Source organism: Peromyscus maniculatus, chromosome 1, assembly GCF_049852395.1.
Source record: "Peromyscus maniculatus bairdii isolate BWxNUB_F1_BW_parent chromosome 1, HU_Pman_BW_mat_3.1, whole genome shotgun sequence".
NCBI classification, from domain to species: domain Eukaryota; kingdom Metazoa; phylum Chordata; class Mammalia; order Rodentia; family Cricetidae; genus Peromyscus; species Peromyscus maniculatus.
Window position 1 is genome coordinate 173,500,972 of NC_134852.1, and position 14,847 is coordinate 173,515,818.

Here is a 14,847-nt window from a genome sequence, read left to right on the forward strand (position 1 = left end):
CATACACACACACACACACACACACACACACACACACACACACACACACACACACAAAAGGTTATTGTAAAGAACTTGAAAATTTTTTAAATCACACACTTAATCAGACAAGTGCAAAAAAATGATAGTGAAAGTATAAAATATAACATGAAGCTCTACAGCTTCAGAAGGCTACTCTAATTGTATAGAAGTTCACTGAGATAGTGTAGACTTTAGGTCTAGTTATTTTCAGAGTTAATTTGGGTGTGTGGTCATTTGCTCTTTAATGGTCCATGCAGCATCATGGATGATGCTCTTCTGTAAGGGATAGATTTTCTTTTTCTAGCTCACTAGCTTGCTTACCAGGGACATAGCCCTTTCTGTGCTTTCCATCTAAATGAGGTGCTCTTTAGTTCATTCATGTCTAGTACTTGCACTGACCTAACACTTCATCTCCAAATCCCTCTGTGCCTCCAAACTCAAGGCCACATCTACCTAGTACCTAACATATGAGAGCACACAGGACTGTGTACTGCATTACCAGCTGAGCCTGCAGGACTCTTCACTGTATCACCTACCTGTTCAGGCTGCAGGACTCTTCACTGTATCACCTACCTGTTCAGGCTGCAGGACTGTTCACTGCATCACCTACCTGTTCAGGCTGCAGGACTCTTCACTGCATCACCTACCTGTTCAGGCTGCAGGACTGTTCACTACATCACCTACCTGTTCAGGCTGCAGGACTGTTCACTGCATCATCAGCTCAGGCTGTTGGACTGTCACTGTAGTTGGGTTTTTGTTGTTGTTATTGCTGTTTTGTTTGCTGTTTGGGGGTCCACCACTCAGCTCCCAAATAAATATATGGAGACTTATTGTTACTTATGAATGCATGGCCTTAGCTTGGCTTATTTCTAGCCAGCTTTTCTAATTTAAATTAACCCATTTCTCTTCTCCTATGTTTTGCCTCTAGGCTTTTTACCTTTCTTTATTCTATATGTCTTTCTTCCCTTTTTACTCCATTGCTGGCTGGTTGCCTAGGTGACTGGCCCCTGGAGTCCTTCTCTCTCTCCTTCTCCTTTTCTCCATCCTCCCTCTTCTTCTTTTGCTCCTATTTATTTTCTCTGCCTGCCAGCTATTGGATGTTCAGCTCTTTATTAAACCAATCCCATGTTTTAGACAGGCAAAGTAACACAACTTTACAAAGTTAAACAAATGCAACATAAAAGAATGTAGCACATCTTTGCATCATTAAACAAATATTATGCAGCACACAAATGTAGCACATCTTGAGATAACATTCCACAACAGTTTACTGCATCCCTGCTCAGGCTGTAGGACTGTTGACAGATACCGCAGGCTGGGTGGGCTGCCATCGCAGTAATGTTCTCCTAAGTCTGGAAGTTACAAGGCCAAGGTTCCTGCAGACTGCATATCTGATGAGGACTCTCTAGCTGCTGTTCCCTGTGTCCTCAAGTGACCTTTCCTTTGACTATGACTGGGAGGTGACCCAGGGCAAGCTTTCTTCTTATAATGAAATTAATCATGTAGGATCTGGGCCTCATTCTTGCAATGTCATTTAATCTTAGTTGCCTCTGTAAAGGCCCATCTCAAAGTGTAGTCACGTTGGGGCTTAGGGTTTCAGAGCATGAATTTGAGAGAAACATGTATATTCAGTCCATAATAGTCACCACAAGAAGTATGGAGCTCTGGAGAGAGCCCCCGGCTCCTCTGTATTCCTCACCTCACAATATTTCCATTGGTTTCATAGAAGTTTCATTTGATTATTGCCAAGCTTTGTTTTGTGTTTTTCCACTGATGATGTTCTTTTCTTTTCTTTTCTTTTTTTTTTTTTTTTTTTTTTTTCAGAGCTGAGGACTGAACCCAGGGCCTTGCACTTGCTAGGTAAGCACTCTACCACTGAGCTAAATCCCCAACGCCTCCATTGATGATATTTAAGGGTCATGTAGCCAACAAGAGTTTCTGAATCACTACTTTCTGCTCTGCAAAAAAAAATCCATCCCCCTCTACATATTATAAGCATTCAGTAGGCAGTTTCCTTGAGTCTCATATACATGCTTCAAGTAACCCACTGGATTTATATTCTAGCGCTGACTTCTCTCTTGAAATTGAGGCTCACAGCCACCTGCTACTTGGTGTCTTTACTTGAAATCATCTCAACTGGAGCTCATGAATTTCCTATCAAATTTATTTTTCACTTGACTTCACTTTTTCAGTTAATATCATGACAAACTGCACAATGGCCCAAGTCAAAACCCCTAAACCTCAGCCTTCATTCCTGCTTTTGTTCTTTCTCCCCACATGCAACCCAAAACAAGCCCTGCCTTCCTTCCTTTCCACAGCATTCCTTCACCTCCTTCCTACCACCTCCAGCCACGCTGAGGTCCATCTGGGATTCATCTCCCTAACTCTTCCCATGAGAGACAGCTCTACTCACAAGCATGCATCCATAGTGTACCAGGCCTCTTTTGAGAAAAAGGAGATGGCAGGACATTTCTTCACTGAATGTCATACCAGAGAGAGAAGTCTTGTAAAGTGTTATGGAGCAAGTATAGGCAGAGATTAGTCCTAACTGCTCCGCAGACCTCCAGGGTTACAATAGGGAGCCCTAGTTACCTGGGGAGCCTTTGGTCCATGCACTTCTGTAGATGTAACCAACTGTCTTATTAAATAAGAAACACAGAACTAGTGCAAAGAAGAAAGCCAAGAGATCAGAGATAAGAGCCTTACCCGCCTGCTGCAGCTAGCCTCTTTAGCAAAAGAGAGACCTACTTCCTGTGTGTTTGTCTTTATATAGACTTTCTGTTCTGCCTTCTCATTGGTTGTAAACCCAACCACATGACCACCTCGTCACTGTCTGTCTGTACAGACCTCCAGGTCTTCTATGGTTGGTATTGAGATTAAAGGCGTGTGTCTCCAATGCTGGCTGTATCCTTGACCACACAGAGATCTACCTAGCTCTGCCCACCAAGTGCTGGGATTAAAGGCATGCACCACGAACGCCCAGCTCCGCTATGACTTACTATTAGCTCTGACTCCCAGGCAACTTTATTTATTAACATACAAATAAAATCACATTTCAGTACAAATAAAATATCACCGTACACTTCTCTCACCTGTTGCTTCTTTGCCATCCTTTCTGCTTCCTCACTCTATAGACTTCTTCAGCTCTTGACTGACTGCAAAGCTTCCCACCAACTGTGTGGACTCGCTGTCATTCACCTTATATTTGGGCTGTAATACTGTGAGGAGCCAGACTGACTCAAGACTCTCTGAAGATCTGACAAAAAAAATGGACAAAGGGAACTTTAGTTTGTGTCCTTATCCAGGAATGGACTTGGCAAGACCAATCTGAGGCTGGAGCCAGTGCCTCACAGGAGTCAAGGTCGTGGCTTCTGATGACCCAGTTCTTCCTCCTGAGCTGTGGTTATCAGTCTCAGGGCAGCTGTGTCTGAGGTATCCCATGTATGTTTTCTTGCCAACACTGTCTGATTTAGCTCTCTGCTGACCTCCCCCTGCTGCCCCCGCCCACTGCAAATAGTATATATGATGCTGTACTTCATCAACTTGCTTGGCATAAGTCATCAACTTAGGCAAGACCTCCTGGTCCCAGATATTGCTGTCTTCTTTATTTTTCATCCTTATTTCTCCTCACCAGGCCTCCCATTCAATACCTCACCATTTGGGACCCTTTATAGATACTAGTCATTGTCTTCTTATTTTTGTTCAATCTTCAGAACAAATGCTTAGGAATAGATTCAATGATACAAAGACATTAACCTTTGGTAAGCATTCACAAATGTTTTCTAGGACAGTCGGATCCATTTAGTGAGCAATGTGCCATGCTCATTTTTAGGTAATAGACCTTACCATTGGGGTTAGACTACAAAAAAGCTTGGAATTAATGATATTCTCTCTTCTGCTTCCTTTCCAGGTTTTCCTTTAGTGTAAAAGTCATTATAAGCTGTTCTCTGGCCTTAATGAGCTGGCATCAGAAATGTGCTTTTTTGAATGAAGGTGAAATCATCTGCTTCGTCAAAGTAAACACTTTCCCACCAATAACTCCTGGGTATTAGTCATGGGCCTATTTGTAGAGATTTGTGACACCAAATATCCTTTCCTTTAAGCATAATTTAATTTTCTAATTTTTTTAAGCAAGAGAATTTTGCTGAAATTTTTCAAAACCATGCTCATTTAGCTCCTAAGAAGGTAGATCTGCTTTCCCATGCTTAGGGAAGTACCAACACATTTTTATGTAACAGAAAAACTATTTGACCCCTGGTCACCATCATAACATCCATAGAACAGGCTTAGCGAGCTCCTCATGACACAGCAGGCAATGTGCAGAGAGAGCTCTTTGCCCTGGGTCATTCCTTTTTGATTTCCACAAAATCTGCATGAGGTTCATGTTATTGTTATTGCTAATTCTGACTCAAGATTCTTATTAATATATATTACACACACACACACACACACACACACACACACACACACACAATATTTTTTAGTGAAAACAAGAAAAACATTATAGAACATTAGGCCTCAGAAAGTGACCACTGTGTGTTTTGGAATGTAGGGATGGACATTGTTATGAGTTAGGAATGATGGATAGATACAAAATAATGATGTACCAGTCAATAGCAGGATATACTGTATAAACCTATCAGATCAGGTACCATTAATCAATAATATTTAAAAAGGATGGATAGAGATTATTTCTGGGGAAGAAGGGAGAATTTAAAAAGTATTATGAGCAGACCTCTGAGACAGGAGAAGACATTGCATGTTTGATCTGAGTGGTGACCACCCACATCCATGCAAAGCTGATGGATAATCATTCAGCCATACAGACAATATTTGTGTGTTTTATGACGTCTGTAGCAGCATATTTTTTTTTCATTCCCTTGATTCCAAGATTCAGATCAGTGGGAACTTTAAAGCAGATTTTAAAATTGACTTAAGAAGATTATCATTATATGTTTGAGTGAAGTACAAAGGAAAAGTTAAGTAGAGTGTATTATTTTTAAAAAGGCAACACTGGAAGCAATATGGCACATCATTCCATGCTATAAGTAAATGATGAAGATGTGCATAAAAGGAGCCCATCTGGATAAACCATGGTATAGAATTTGTTAAGAAATACATGGCATCCTAATAATGGGGTTACTTACATACGAGGATGGCATGGGGTTTGGTGGCAAAGAGCCTCCAATGTTCTTAAATTTTTCATTTATTTCAAGAATAATCTACTGATTTGGGCCTGTGCATTATAAAAAAGAATAAACATTATTTTTAAACTCGAAATGCTTCTGTAATTTGATCAAATTTTTGATCTAAAGATTCCTTGGTATTTTTCCAGAGACATCAAAATCAGGATTTCCAGTGTAGGTGAGTGGGTAGGTATATGATAAGTATGTGTGTGACCCTGGCTTTAAACCCCAGCAAGAACTAAAAAAAAAAAAAAAAAAGGAAAGCTGAGAAGCTGAGTACTTTCTGCACTAAGTGGTGGGTCCACAGAGCTGTGTGTGTCCAATCTACATAATCTATAGTGTCAGGCCACTTTACAATGAGTAGGCTCACTTGGCCTGATAGTTTCCTGAGGAAGGAGAATGTACTCCATACAGATGACGATGTTAAGGGCAGTTTCTCTGTGCTCCTACTTGGGCTTTGTTTACTGCTTCAACTGTTTAGAATCTAGAGGATCAGGCTGTTGGTTTCAGTTACAGCTCACCTCGTTCACTAGAAACTTTCACTGTGATCAGACCTTTTAAAGACATTTAGACAAGGCAAATTGCCACGAGAAAGGTAGGTGTGGATGACTAGTCACATTTTAGCAACTCTGATGACTTAATGAGCACTGCCCTCAGCTATCACGTGACCTTCCCCTGTGCCTATGACCATTTGCGATGAGCTTCAGTCTGTGAAGCTAAAATGAACATTTCCCTCTGAACAACAGAAGGATTTTTGAAGACGTCAACCTAAAAGCATCACTGGCCTCACTTCATATTATGGCTGAAGCAACAGTATAAGGGACAAGTAAAGGGAGACCGAGGCATTGGTTTAAGAAAAAGACATCTAAATTCCAGAACTAGAAATGGCTTTACAGTTATTTTTATAGAGAAGGGTGCCTTAAAATTTTCCTCCTTCACAGAACGTATGTATACTTTCTTAATGAGAAGAAAAAGTGGTTCAGCCAGTATCTTCTCTTTACACAGCCACCATGCGCTCCTCGGTCTTCCTCAGGAAGAGGTGATGGCTGGACCTGCCTGTCCTTCTACCTTTCATTGGCCTGTAAATCTAAGCATGAGAAGGACTGCCATTGCAGAGGTTCTGATCTTATCCTGCCTCTTAAGTGGTAAGTGACGATAAAGGAAGAGTTCAGTGGAGGGACAGCTGGTTAAGAAAACGGAAACTTACTTGGAAGACGCTTGAGTGCAGGGTGGACGTGAGTGAGGTGACTGGGAAAGTCCAGTTGCAGAAGCTGCCTTCTCTTGCTGCCCCCAAACCTCCTCTTGGGTTAATTACCTTCTCTCTCTATGAGACACTGTGAGCCTCTAGATGCTGAGAACAAGATCAGTTAGTGAGCTGATTCTATTCTAAAGGTTCATCTGTATTAATTCATGTACTCCTCACTACCCATCAGGTGGTTTTTCTCATTTTACAGAGGAAGGAACTATATTAGTAAACAGTGTGTGGAAGAGGTGTATAAGTAGAAAATGCAGCACAGACCTTCTATTTCCTATACTTCTCTCATTAAATACAGGATGCAGCTCGGGTCTGTGCTGCATCTTCTACTTATACATCTCCTCCAGAAAGGAGAGGAGCATATGAAAGGTGAAACAGCATGAGTAAACATCTTCAGTGACATGGATATCATGAAAAAGTGATTCACAAAAGGATGGTGCTAGAGATTGTAGTGTTAAGAAAAATTAAGCCAGACCCAAAACAAATAGCTTGTATTTCTTCATCTTTGGATTCTAGATTTTTACACTCATATGTGTATGGGGGGGGGGTGAGAGAGAGAGACAGAGACAGAGAGAAAAAGGAGACCATTTATGCAGAAGGGGACCAGTTAGAAGAGGTGGAGGATGAGGGAGGTAGTGAAGAGGTGAATATGAACATTGATATACATATATAAAAATGTCATAATGAGCCGGGCGGTGGTGGCGCACGCCTTTAATCCCAGCACTCGGGAGGCAGAGCCAGGTGGATCTTTGTGAGTTTGAGGCCAGCTTGGGCTACCAAGTGAGTTCCAGGAAAGGCGCAAAGCTACACAGAGAAACCCTGTTTCGAAAAACCAAAAAAAAAAAAAAAAAAAAAATGTCATAATGAAGCCCATGTCTTTGTGTGCTAATTAAATATTAATAATAAAAATATACATTTTAAAATAATTCAGAGGATTGTATTACTTCTTCTGTACATAAAGCAAGATGTGAGAACCAGTGAATAAAAGTCAGCATCAAAAGAAGTGTTCTTGTTGGTACTCATGAAAGCTCCTGCCTCAGTCCTCCTGTGCTTTTAAAGAAGGTCTAGGTAATGAAGGGGGTCTCTAAGAGCTGGTTGGAAGACTGGGTGATGATAAACCCAAGAAAAAAGCTCCCTTGGGGATTCCCTGAGAAGCAGTTGGCCCAGTAACCCAGGCAGCAGCTGACCTGGAAGAACCAAGATCTTTCGCAGGAGGAGGTGAGGGAAGGCCTGGGGCACATGAAAGGCTGGCAGCTTCGGGACCTCAGAGTTACTGCCAAGAACCAGGCTGAGGTTTCAAAAAAGCTTTTGTTTCTCCATCTCTTCCACTTACGAAAGCTATTAAGACTTGTTTTGGGAGAAATACTGGAACTGGCTGAAGCATATTTATTTTTAAATGATTGGACTAATGCATCTAAATTGCTTAGCAGATTCCTAGGCATAAAACCCACTCTTCATTGTTGTTGTTTTTGGTTTTTGAGACTCTATTTTAATTACAACATTTTTCCCTTCCCTCCCTCTGCACCCTTCCATATACCCACCCCATTTCTCCTTCAAATTCATGGCTTCAGTCATTATTACATGTATATCCACACAAAAATATATTTTTAATTGATCTGACTAAAGGATCTCATTACCAGACTGTTTTCTATTGAAAGTCGCCTTGGTTGTAGCAAAGAAAGATTAAAAATACATTGCACCATATGTCTAGTAAGTTATTATATGAGTTATAGTAAAAAAAAAAAAGTAACATGGCAGTGGTGATTATATATTAAAAGATTATATATTAAAACATCGCCAGGTATGGTGATGCATGCCTTTAATCCTAGAACTCAGGAGGCAAAGGCAACAAGGTCTCTGTTAGTTCAAGGCTATCCTGATCTACAAAGCACATTCCAGACCTGCCAAGGCTACATAGTGAGATCCTATTGGGGGGGGGGGGATAAAAAACAAAAAGAAAGAAAAGGAGGGAGGGAGGAAGGGAAGAAGGAAGGGAGGGAGGGAGGGAGGGAGGAAGGAAGGAAGGAAGGAAGGAAGGAAGGAAGGAAGGAAGGAAGGAAGGAAGGAAGGAAGGAAGGAAAAGTTGAAAGGGAAAGTATGAACACTAGGACAAATTTTGGCCCAGTTCCCGAGAGTCTTTGAACCGTCTGGGATATTCTTAACAGTAACAAGCTTTCTGTCATTGGCCAAGGCTCCCTGCAGGAGTCATCACAGAAGATTCCTGAACTGATAGTTCTTATTCTCCAGCACCAGTCTAGACATCTGCGTCCAAGTTCTATGTCATCAACTAGTGCAGCACATCTAGAATGCAGATTTGTGGACTACACTTCCCATGCATTCTAATTCAACTCTTCTGGGTACATGGAAATCTATTTAAATCTATTTTAGCCACTTACCTCCATCTGATGCACTTGGAAACTGGGAACTAATATTCTAGATACTGCCTAGGTCCATAAATCTCTGAACTAGTTGTACATAATCAAATGAGCAATACTATTGAACAACAACTGAATTTGAGTACTAAATATAACCAATAAATATGCACTAATCAAGTAATGAATATTCAGGTGTATAATATACTATCCTAGGCTTGGAAATGAAGACCTAGCTGGGGGTATGTGGCTGGTGTAACTGATGTTTTAATTAGGCACCAAGAAAGTGTCCTCATTTCTGATTTCTGTCAGTTCAGGGTGCTTCTGATTCATTAATGTAGCACATGCTTTGAAATTTCCCTTTTAAAATTCTCAAAATGAAATCATCTCAATTTATGTGGATTTGTATAATCAATTTTTTAAGCATTGCTTACTCTTTAAAGTTGAAACTCACTAATATTTTTGGATCCCTCTCTCCTTCTCGCTCTCCCTTTGCTCTGTTCATTCTCTCTGATCTCCATCACAATTTCCCCCTTCTTTGCTGTACTTGGAGATGTGGGAGGTGTGATTTGCAGGTCATGCAATCTCTCCATCCCATTCCATGGATGTCTGTTAAACCTCGGAACCTGCAGAACAAAGCCTGGTCAGTTTTGTATAAAGGAGAGCTTTGCCAAAGGTGAGTCTTGATCTTTAGAAGTGCCGAGACAATCCGTATATCATCTGCTAACACCGGCTGTGTGCCCAATGTCGTAACGAGGGCTTGGCCAGGACTCCATTATTCTAGTCATGCAACAATATGACCCGGATGGATCCCATTACTAATCTCCCTACCCCAAACCCCTCACTCACTTTTCTTCTTATCTTTTGAGTGCTGGAGATTGAAACCAAATCTATACACATGGCAACTCCTCAACAACTGAGCTATGTCCATAGCTCATTATCCCATTTTAAATTTATCCCATTTGAAAGCTGTGTTTATATACTATTCATATATGGATATGTGTGTGCATGTATAGGTTAATGTACATTGTATGTTTGCAAGAGCTTCTGAAGGCCAGAAGAGGGCATTGGATCCTTTAGAACTGAAGTTACAGGTTGTGGGTCACCCTGTGAGCACTAGGGACCCAACCTGGGTCTTCTGTAAGACCTCTGGGTCATCTCTCCATCAGCTCCATTTTTTTAATGAAAAATTGTAGGCGCAAAATGATTAAATAATTTTTACATAGTTACTGTTAAATGAGTATGATAGCCAAGATTCAAATACAAGTACTTTGACCCCAAAAATATTAACAAATCTGTATGTAGCCTCATTTATAGCATTCACATCTCAGAAAACATTAATAGATTATTTGCAAAGTTTTCTCAATGCAGGCTCCTGTGCAACTGTCCAGATTTCATGTTAAACACAAAAAACAAATGCTGACAAGATTAGAAGAAAATGCTGGTGAACACATTTCAAGTTTGAAAAAGAGGAGGCCCCTTAACATTCAAAACCCAAAAGTCATGAAAAACACAATTGATTTGAATGTGTTCATATTTTATAATTCGTAAAATAATGATAATGGTAAATGATAAGTAAATGTAGAAGACTGGAAATAATAAAAAGAAATAGATTACAGAAAAACATTATCTATACAGAAAAATACAGAATTTCTAAAAATCCCCTTTTAGAAGATGAGCTAGGGACTGGGTAGACGGCTCAGTCAAGTGCATGGAGAAATGAATTCAGACCCCAGGAATCCAAATAAAAAAGACAGACCTGGCTGTGTGTGCCTGTATCCCACTGGGGTCAAAGTCAGCCAGATGCATGAAACTCACTAGCCAGCCAGCCTGGCCGAATCAATGAACTCCAATCCCAGAAAGAGACCCAGCATTCCAAACTAACATAGAGAGAGACTGAGGAAAGATACCTGACATCAACCTCTGAGCTCCACACATATATGCGCGCGCACACACACACACACACACACACACCAAACTATCAGGAAAAATAAAACATGAAGGTAATTCTTGGCACAGAAAATATCAACATGTAAACAAACCAAAAAGCAGTTTAACCTTGCTGGTCAAAACAAGGCAATGTGAAGGACAGAAAAAAACCTAACATGTTTAGTCCAAAAGACTGATAACAAATATGTCTTATTATATAAAGGAGAATTGCACATATACATATACACACTAAATAAATAAATAAATAAATAAATAAATAAATAAATAAATAAATAAATAAATAAAGCAAAAATCTTTTAATAAATAGCCTAAATGCTCACATACAGGAAGCAGTTGGCTATGTTGTATCCAAACCATGCAATGCTGTCTGTTATGTAGCATGTGCTATATCTACTTGTTAATATGGGCAAATATCCAACCTTTGTCAAATGGGATGAAATCCAATTACAAATTTATGCACATAGTAGTCTACATATAAATAGAAATCAGCAAAGCAAAACTTCATGGAATTGGAAGGAAAACAAAAATCAGAGGACATCAAAGTTATGCAAGAGAGAGGAAGAGCCACAATTCCCACCTCAAGGGGACTGGTATTAAGAAGTGTCTGGCCTCTGTCAATCTTCACAGCCTACCTGCCTTGTAACTTTGAACTTTGCTGTTCAAAGCCTCTCTATTATTGATGGAGAAAGGTCCCAAAGCCCCTCAGAGTTGAGGACATTGGTTCTCTGACATCGCTCTTCTACTCCTGAAATGTAGGCATTCATATTGACATCAATTTAAGAAGTAAGGGATTCTAGGCATAGATTAGAGCCTGAAAGCTAGCCTAGAAAAATACTTAGAACTGCCTGTGGTGGATCAATGACCTGGAATAGCTTTGCTATATGAGAGGAGTTCAGTATCTTGAAAATTTTATGATTTTTCCACTGGTAGGGGTTAAACAGAATTGAAAGTTACATTTTAATATGGCTTTATCAACAGCTTCTAAACATTGCCAATAGTGGCAGTTGTGGAAGATTAATGCTTTGTTGTGGGGGATAGTTGCTAAGGCTTGGATCTCGAATGTCCCCCAAAGGTCCATGTCTTACAGGCTTGGGCTCCAGCCTTTAGCTCTATTGGGAAATACTGGAACCTTTAGAAGGTAGGTCCTAGTGGAAGGAAGTTAGTTATGTCCCAGAGCACATGCTATTGAAGGGAATACTGAGTTCCCAGTCTTATGCTCTTTTTGTTTCCTGGACACCATGAAGTGTGTGGCTTCCTTGGCCATGCTCTCCCATTACGGTCATATTACTTACTATAGGCCAAAAAGCAACATGGCCAAGAAACCATAGACTGAGATCTTTGAAACTGCGAGCTAAAACAAGCCTTTCCTCTTTTCAATTTACCTCAGGTGTTTTGTCACAGGACAGGGTGGTGAGCAAGACAGGAACGTCTTTCATGATGATGGAGAGTATAGCAACATCCCTAGCCTTTCTTCCTAGATGCCCAGAACAGACGCACCCTGCTACCCTACCCAACTGTGACAGCAGAAATCTCTGAGCGATAGCTTACATCCTGGGATTGGGGAAGCAAAACCAATCTCTGGCTGAGAAATCCCTTTTGTCTTTGTTGCTCAGGGAATGCTCATTAGTCTTCTTGAGACATCTGAAGTTTCGGGCAGTAGAACTAGGGGACAACTGGAATTTGCTTTTCACTTTGCCCATTTGCAGGTGTTGTACCGTGATTTAACCAAGGGGGAAAGGCCAGGTATGGTGGTACACACTTGCAATCCCAAAACCCGAAAGGTTGAAGCTGGAGGGTTGAGGACTGCAGGGCAACCTCCACTGCATAGCAAGGCCCTGTCTCAAAACAAACAAACAAACAAACAAATAAATAAATAAATAAACAAACAAGCCAAAGCCAAAAAAATAGTGGAGTAATGTATGATAAAATTTCACCTCTAGGAAGCACTTACTAGAATAACCTTGTGCAGATCCAGCCTTTTGATTAAGTTACAAACCGGAGTGATGCTGGGGAGTGGTGATGAGCAAGCTCCCCCACAACTAACATAGCCCAACATGTCTAGACAACAGCAGTCGTAAGCAGAAAGCTGTGGTCGTTTTACAGCTCCAAAGCATGTGTTCTACAAAGTGCGCGGCTCAGTTTACCTGGGAGTTCTTAAAGGTGAGACGAGGAAGCCAGTCCTCGTGTAGGAAGTCTAGATTCGTGTCTAAGCTGGAGATTTCATTTGTCTTTTATTTTTACCTGTCTACTGTGGGAAGCACGCAAGGCCAGGTGGGTGGCACCTTCCTAAAGCTCCACCCACCTCAGCATCTCTTCTTTCTTCAGGTGGAATCCAGTGGTTTTCAATTAAAGGCTGCACCGAGGACAGATCGGAGTGCTTCAAGAGGGTCGTGAGGCATTACGAAGTCCGCTCTTCTCACTGCTGCCACCGGCCCCTGTGCAACTTCTGAGGAAGTGGGCTGTATCCTTGTCACGTGACTAGCCAGCCAGCCCCGAAGCCTCGCCTATTCTCGCGATGGCAGCTTCTGTGTTGCAGGTGCTTTGGACCATGGTCAGAGACTGACTTCGGCGTTCACTATGTCCATATCCTCCAACTCCCCCACGGTCTCCAAGGTGTCTCACAGGAGCTCTGTGTCACAAAAGCTGTTTCTGTTGCTATGATAAAATATTCCAATGAAAAGCATTTTGAGGAGGAAAGGGTTTATTTGGCTTATATTTCCAAGTCATGGTCCACCACTGAGGAAAATCAGAGCAAGAACTCGGGGCCAGAACCTGCAGGCAGGAATTGAAGTGGACTGAGACCGTGGAGGAGCAATGCTTGCTGGCCTGTTCCTCATGGCTGGCTCCATTTGCTTTCTTATATAGCCCAGGTGCCCCAGGAAGGGTACCACCCAAAGTGGGCTGGGCCCTCCCACATTAATTTTGAAATCAAGAAAATGCCCTCATAGACCTGGCCTCAGAAAAAAACCAATGTAGATATTTCCTTAACTGAGGCTACCTCTTCTCAAATGACACCAACTTGTGTCAAGTTGACCCCACTCCCAACCAAAAAAATCCTTTCGCCATCATATCTCTCCTGCTTCTCCTTCCATCCCCACTTGCTGTGGTGTTAGTAAGGCTATGGAAAAGCAAAATGTCCACGGTTCTCCAAGTCAAACCTGTGTAGTGGGTAGCTGTTTCAGCTTTGACCTGGAAGCACTACCCCCATTGAGGCTTCCGGTAACTGTCAAGCCTATGAGGTGGGGCCGAGACAGGAGCCCTTAAGACCTGATATCCGGATGTGCTGGCTTTCTTGGTTCCTGGATCCTGGACACTGGAGGTAGACCGAGCAGAGTTCTCCAGGGAACACTGCCAGACTGCGCTACACCTTTCCCAGACCCTGTAACCTATCCCTTCACTTGTAAGTTACCCCCACAAAATAAACCCCCCTTTTAACTATGTAGAGTTGTCTTAATACTTCCACCAATAAACCAAACACATAATCTCTACTTAGTTTATCATCTCCCTAAACATTTCCACATTAAAAAGTATGCTGATGAGTGAATTACCTCACAGGAACCAGAGTAATGCACAGCCTGATTTTACGGGAGAAACTAGCAGATCCCATAAAAAATAAGCCACAAATCAGCAAGCCAGGCCTGTGGGAATAGCGAACCCCAACAGCAAAGACCTGAGGTAGGTGGGCAGGACACACCTTAGTTCTTCCTTCTACACCAGGGTTGGCCCAGATGCTGGGTTTCCATAGTTAACCCATACCGGAGTGCTTGTCTGCTGTGGGTCAATCAAGTGACCAGTCTGGATCTGCAATCCTAGACAGGCAGGGGCTAGGTGGCCGCCCTCAGGGAAACCAAGAGACTTGTTTAACACACTGGGCTTCTGTTGTGTCCATTCAGTGCCCTCCTTCTGCCCCCTGGGCACTCTTCTGCTTTACAGCTAACCTTGAGTTTCTCTGCACTTTTAGGGGTTTGAAAAATATCAAATTCTTTTTGAAGGACTTAAGATATCTAGTGTCCTGCAATCTCTATAGACTTTGAAGGAAAAAGAAATTTTAATGCAACAGTAG

The 14,847-nt window shown here is 41.6% G+C and overlaps 2 long non-coding RNA genes across 3 annotated transcripts in view; one reads left to right on the plus strand and one right to left on the minus strand.

Moving 5' to 3' along the window:
* Positions 1–5,692, minus strand: part of LOC121822850 (uncharacterized) — a 60,034-nt gene extending 54,342 nt beyond the window's left edge. Inside the window, exons 1-2 of the long non-coding RNA XR_006064134.2 lie at positions 5,578–5,692; positions 3,114–3,277 (exon numbers count right to left, since the gene is read on the minus strand). This is a non-coding gene — a long non-coding RNA (uncharacterized LOC121822850). The remainder of the gene's footprint in view (positions 1–3,113; positions 3,278–5,577) is intronic.
* Positions 5,664–14,224, plus strand: LOC102921055 (uncharacterized protein C9orf57). Of its 2 annotated transcripts, XR_013047823.1 has the most exons (5): positions 5,664–5,802; positions 6,213–6,352; positions 9,388–9,510; positions 13,110–13,245; positions 13,814–14,224. It is a non-coding gene; the product is annotated as an uncharacterized protein C9orf57 (long non-coding RNA). The 2 variants fall into 2 exon arrangements; XR_001579355.3 differs by having other exon boundaries at positions 13,110–14,224.
* Positions 14,225–14,847: the final 623 nt, after the last annotated feature.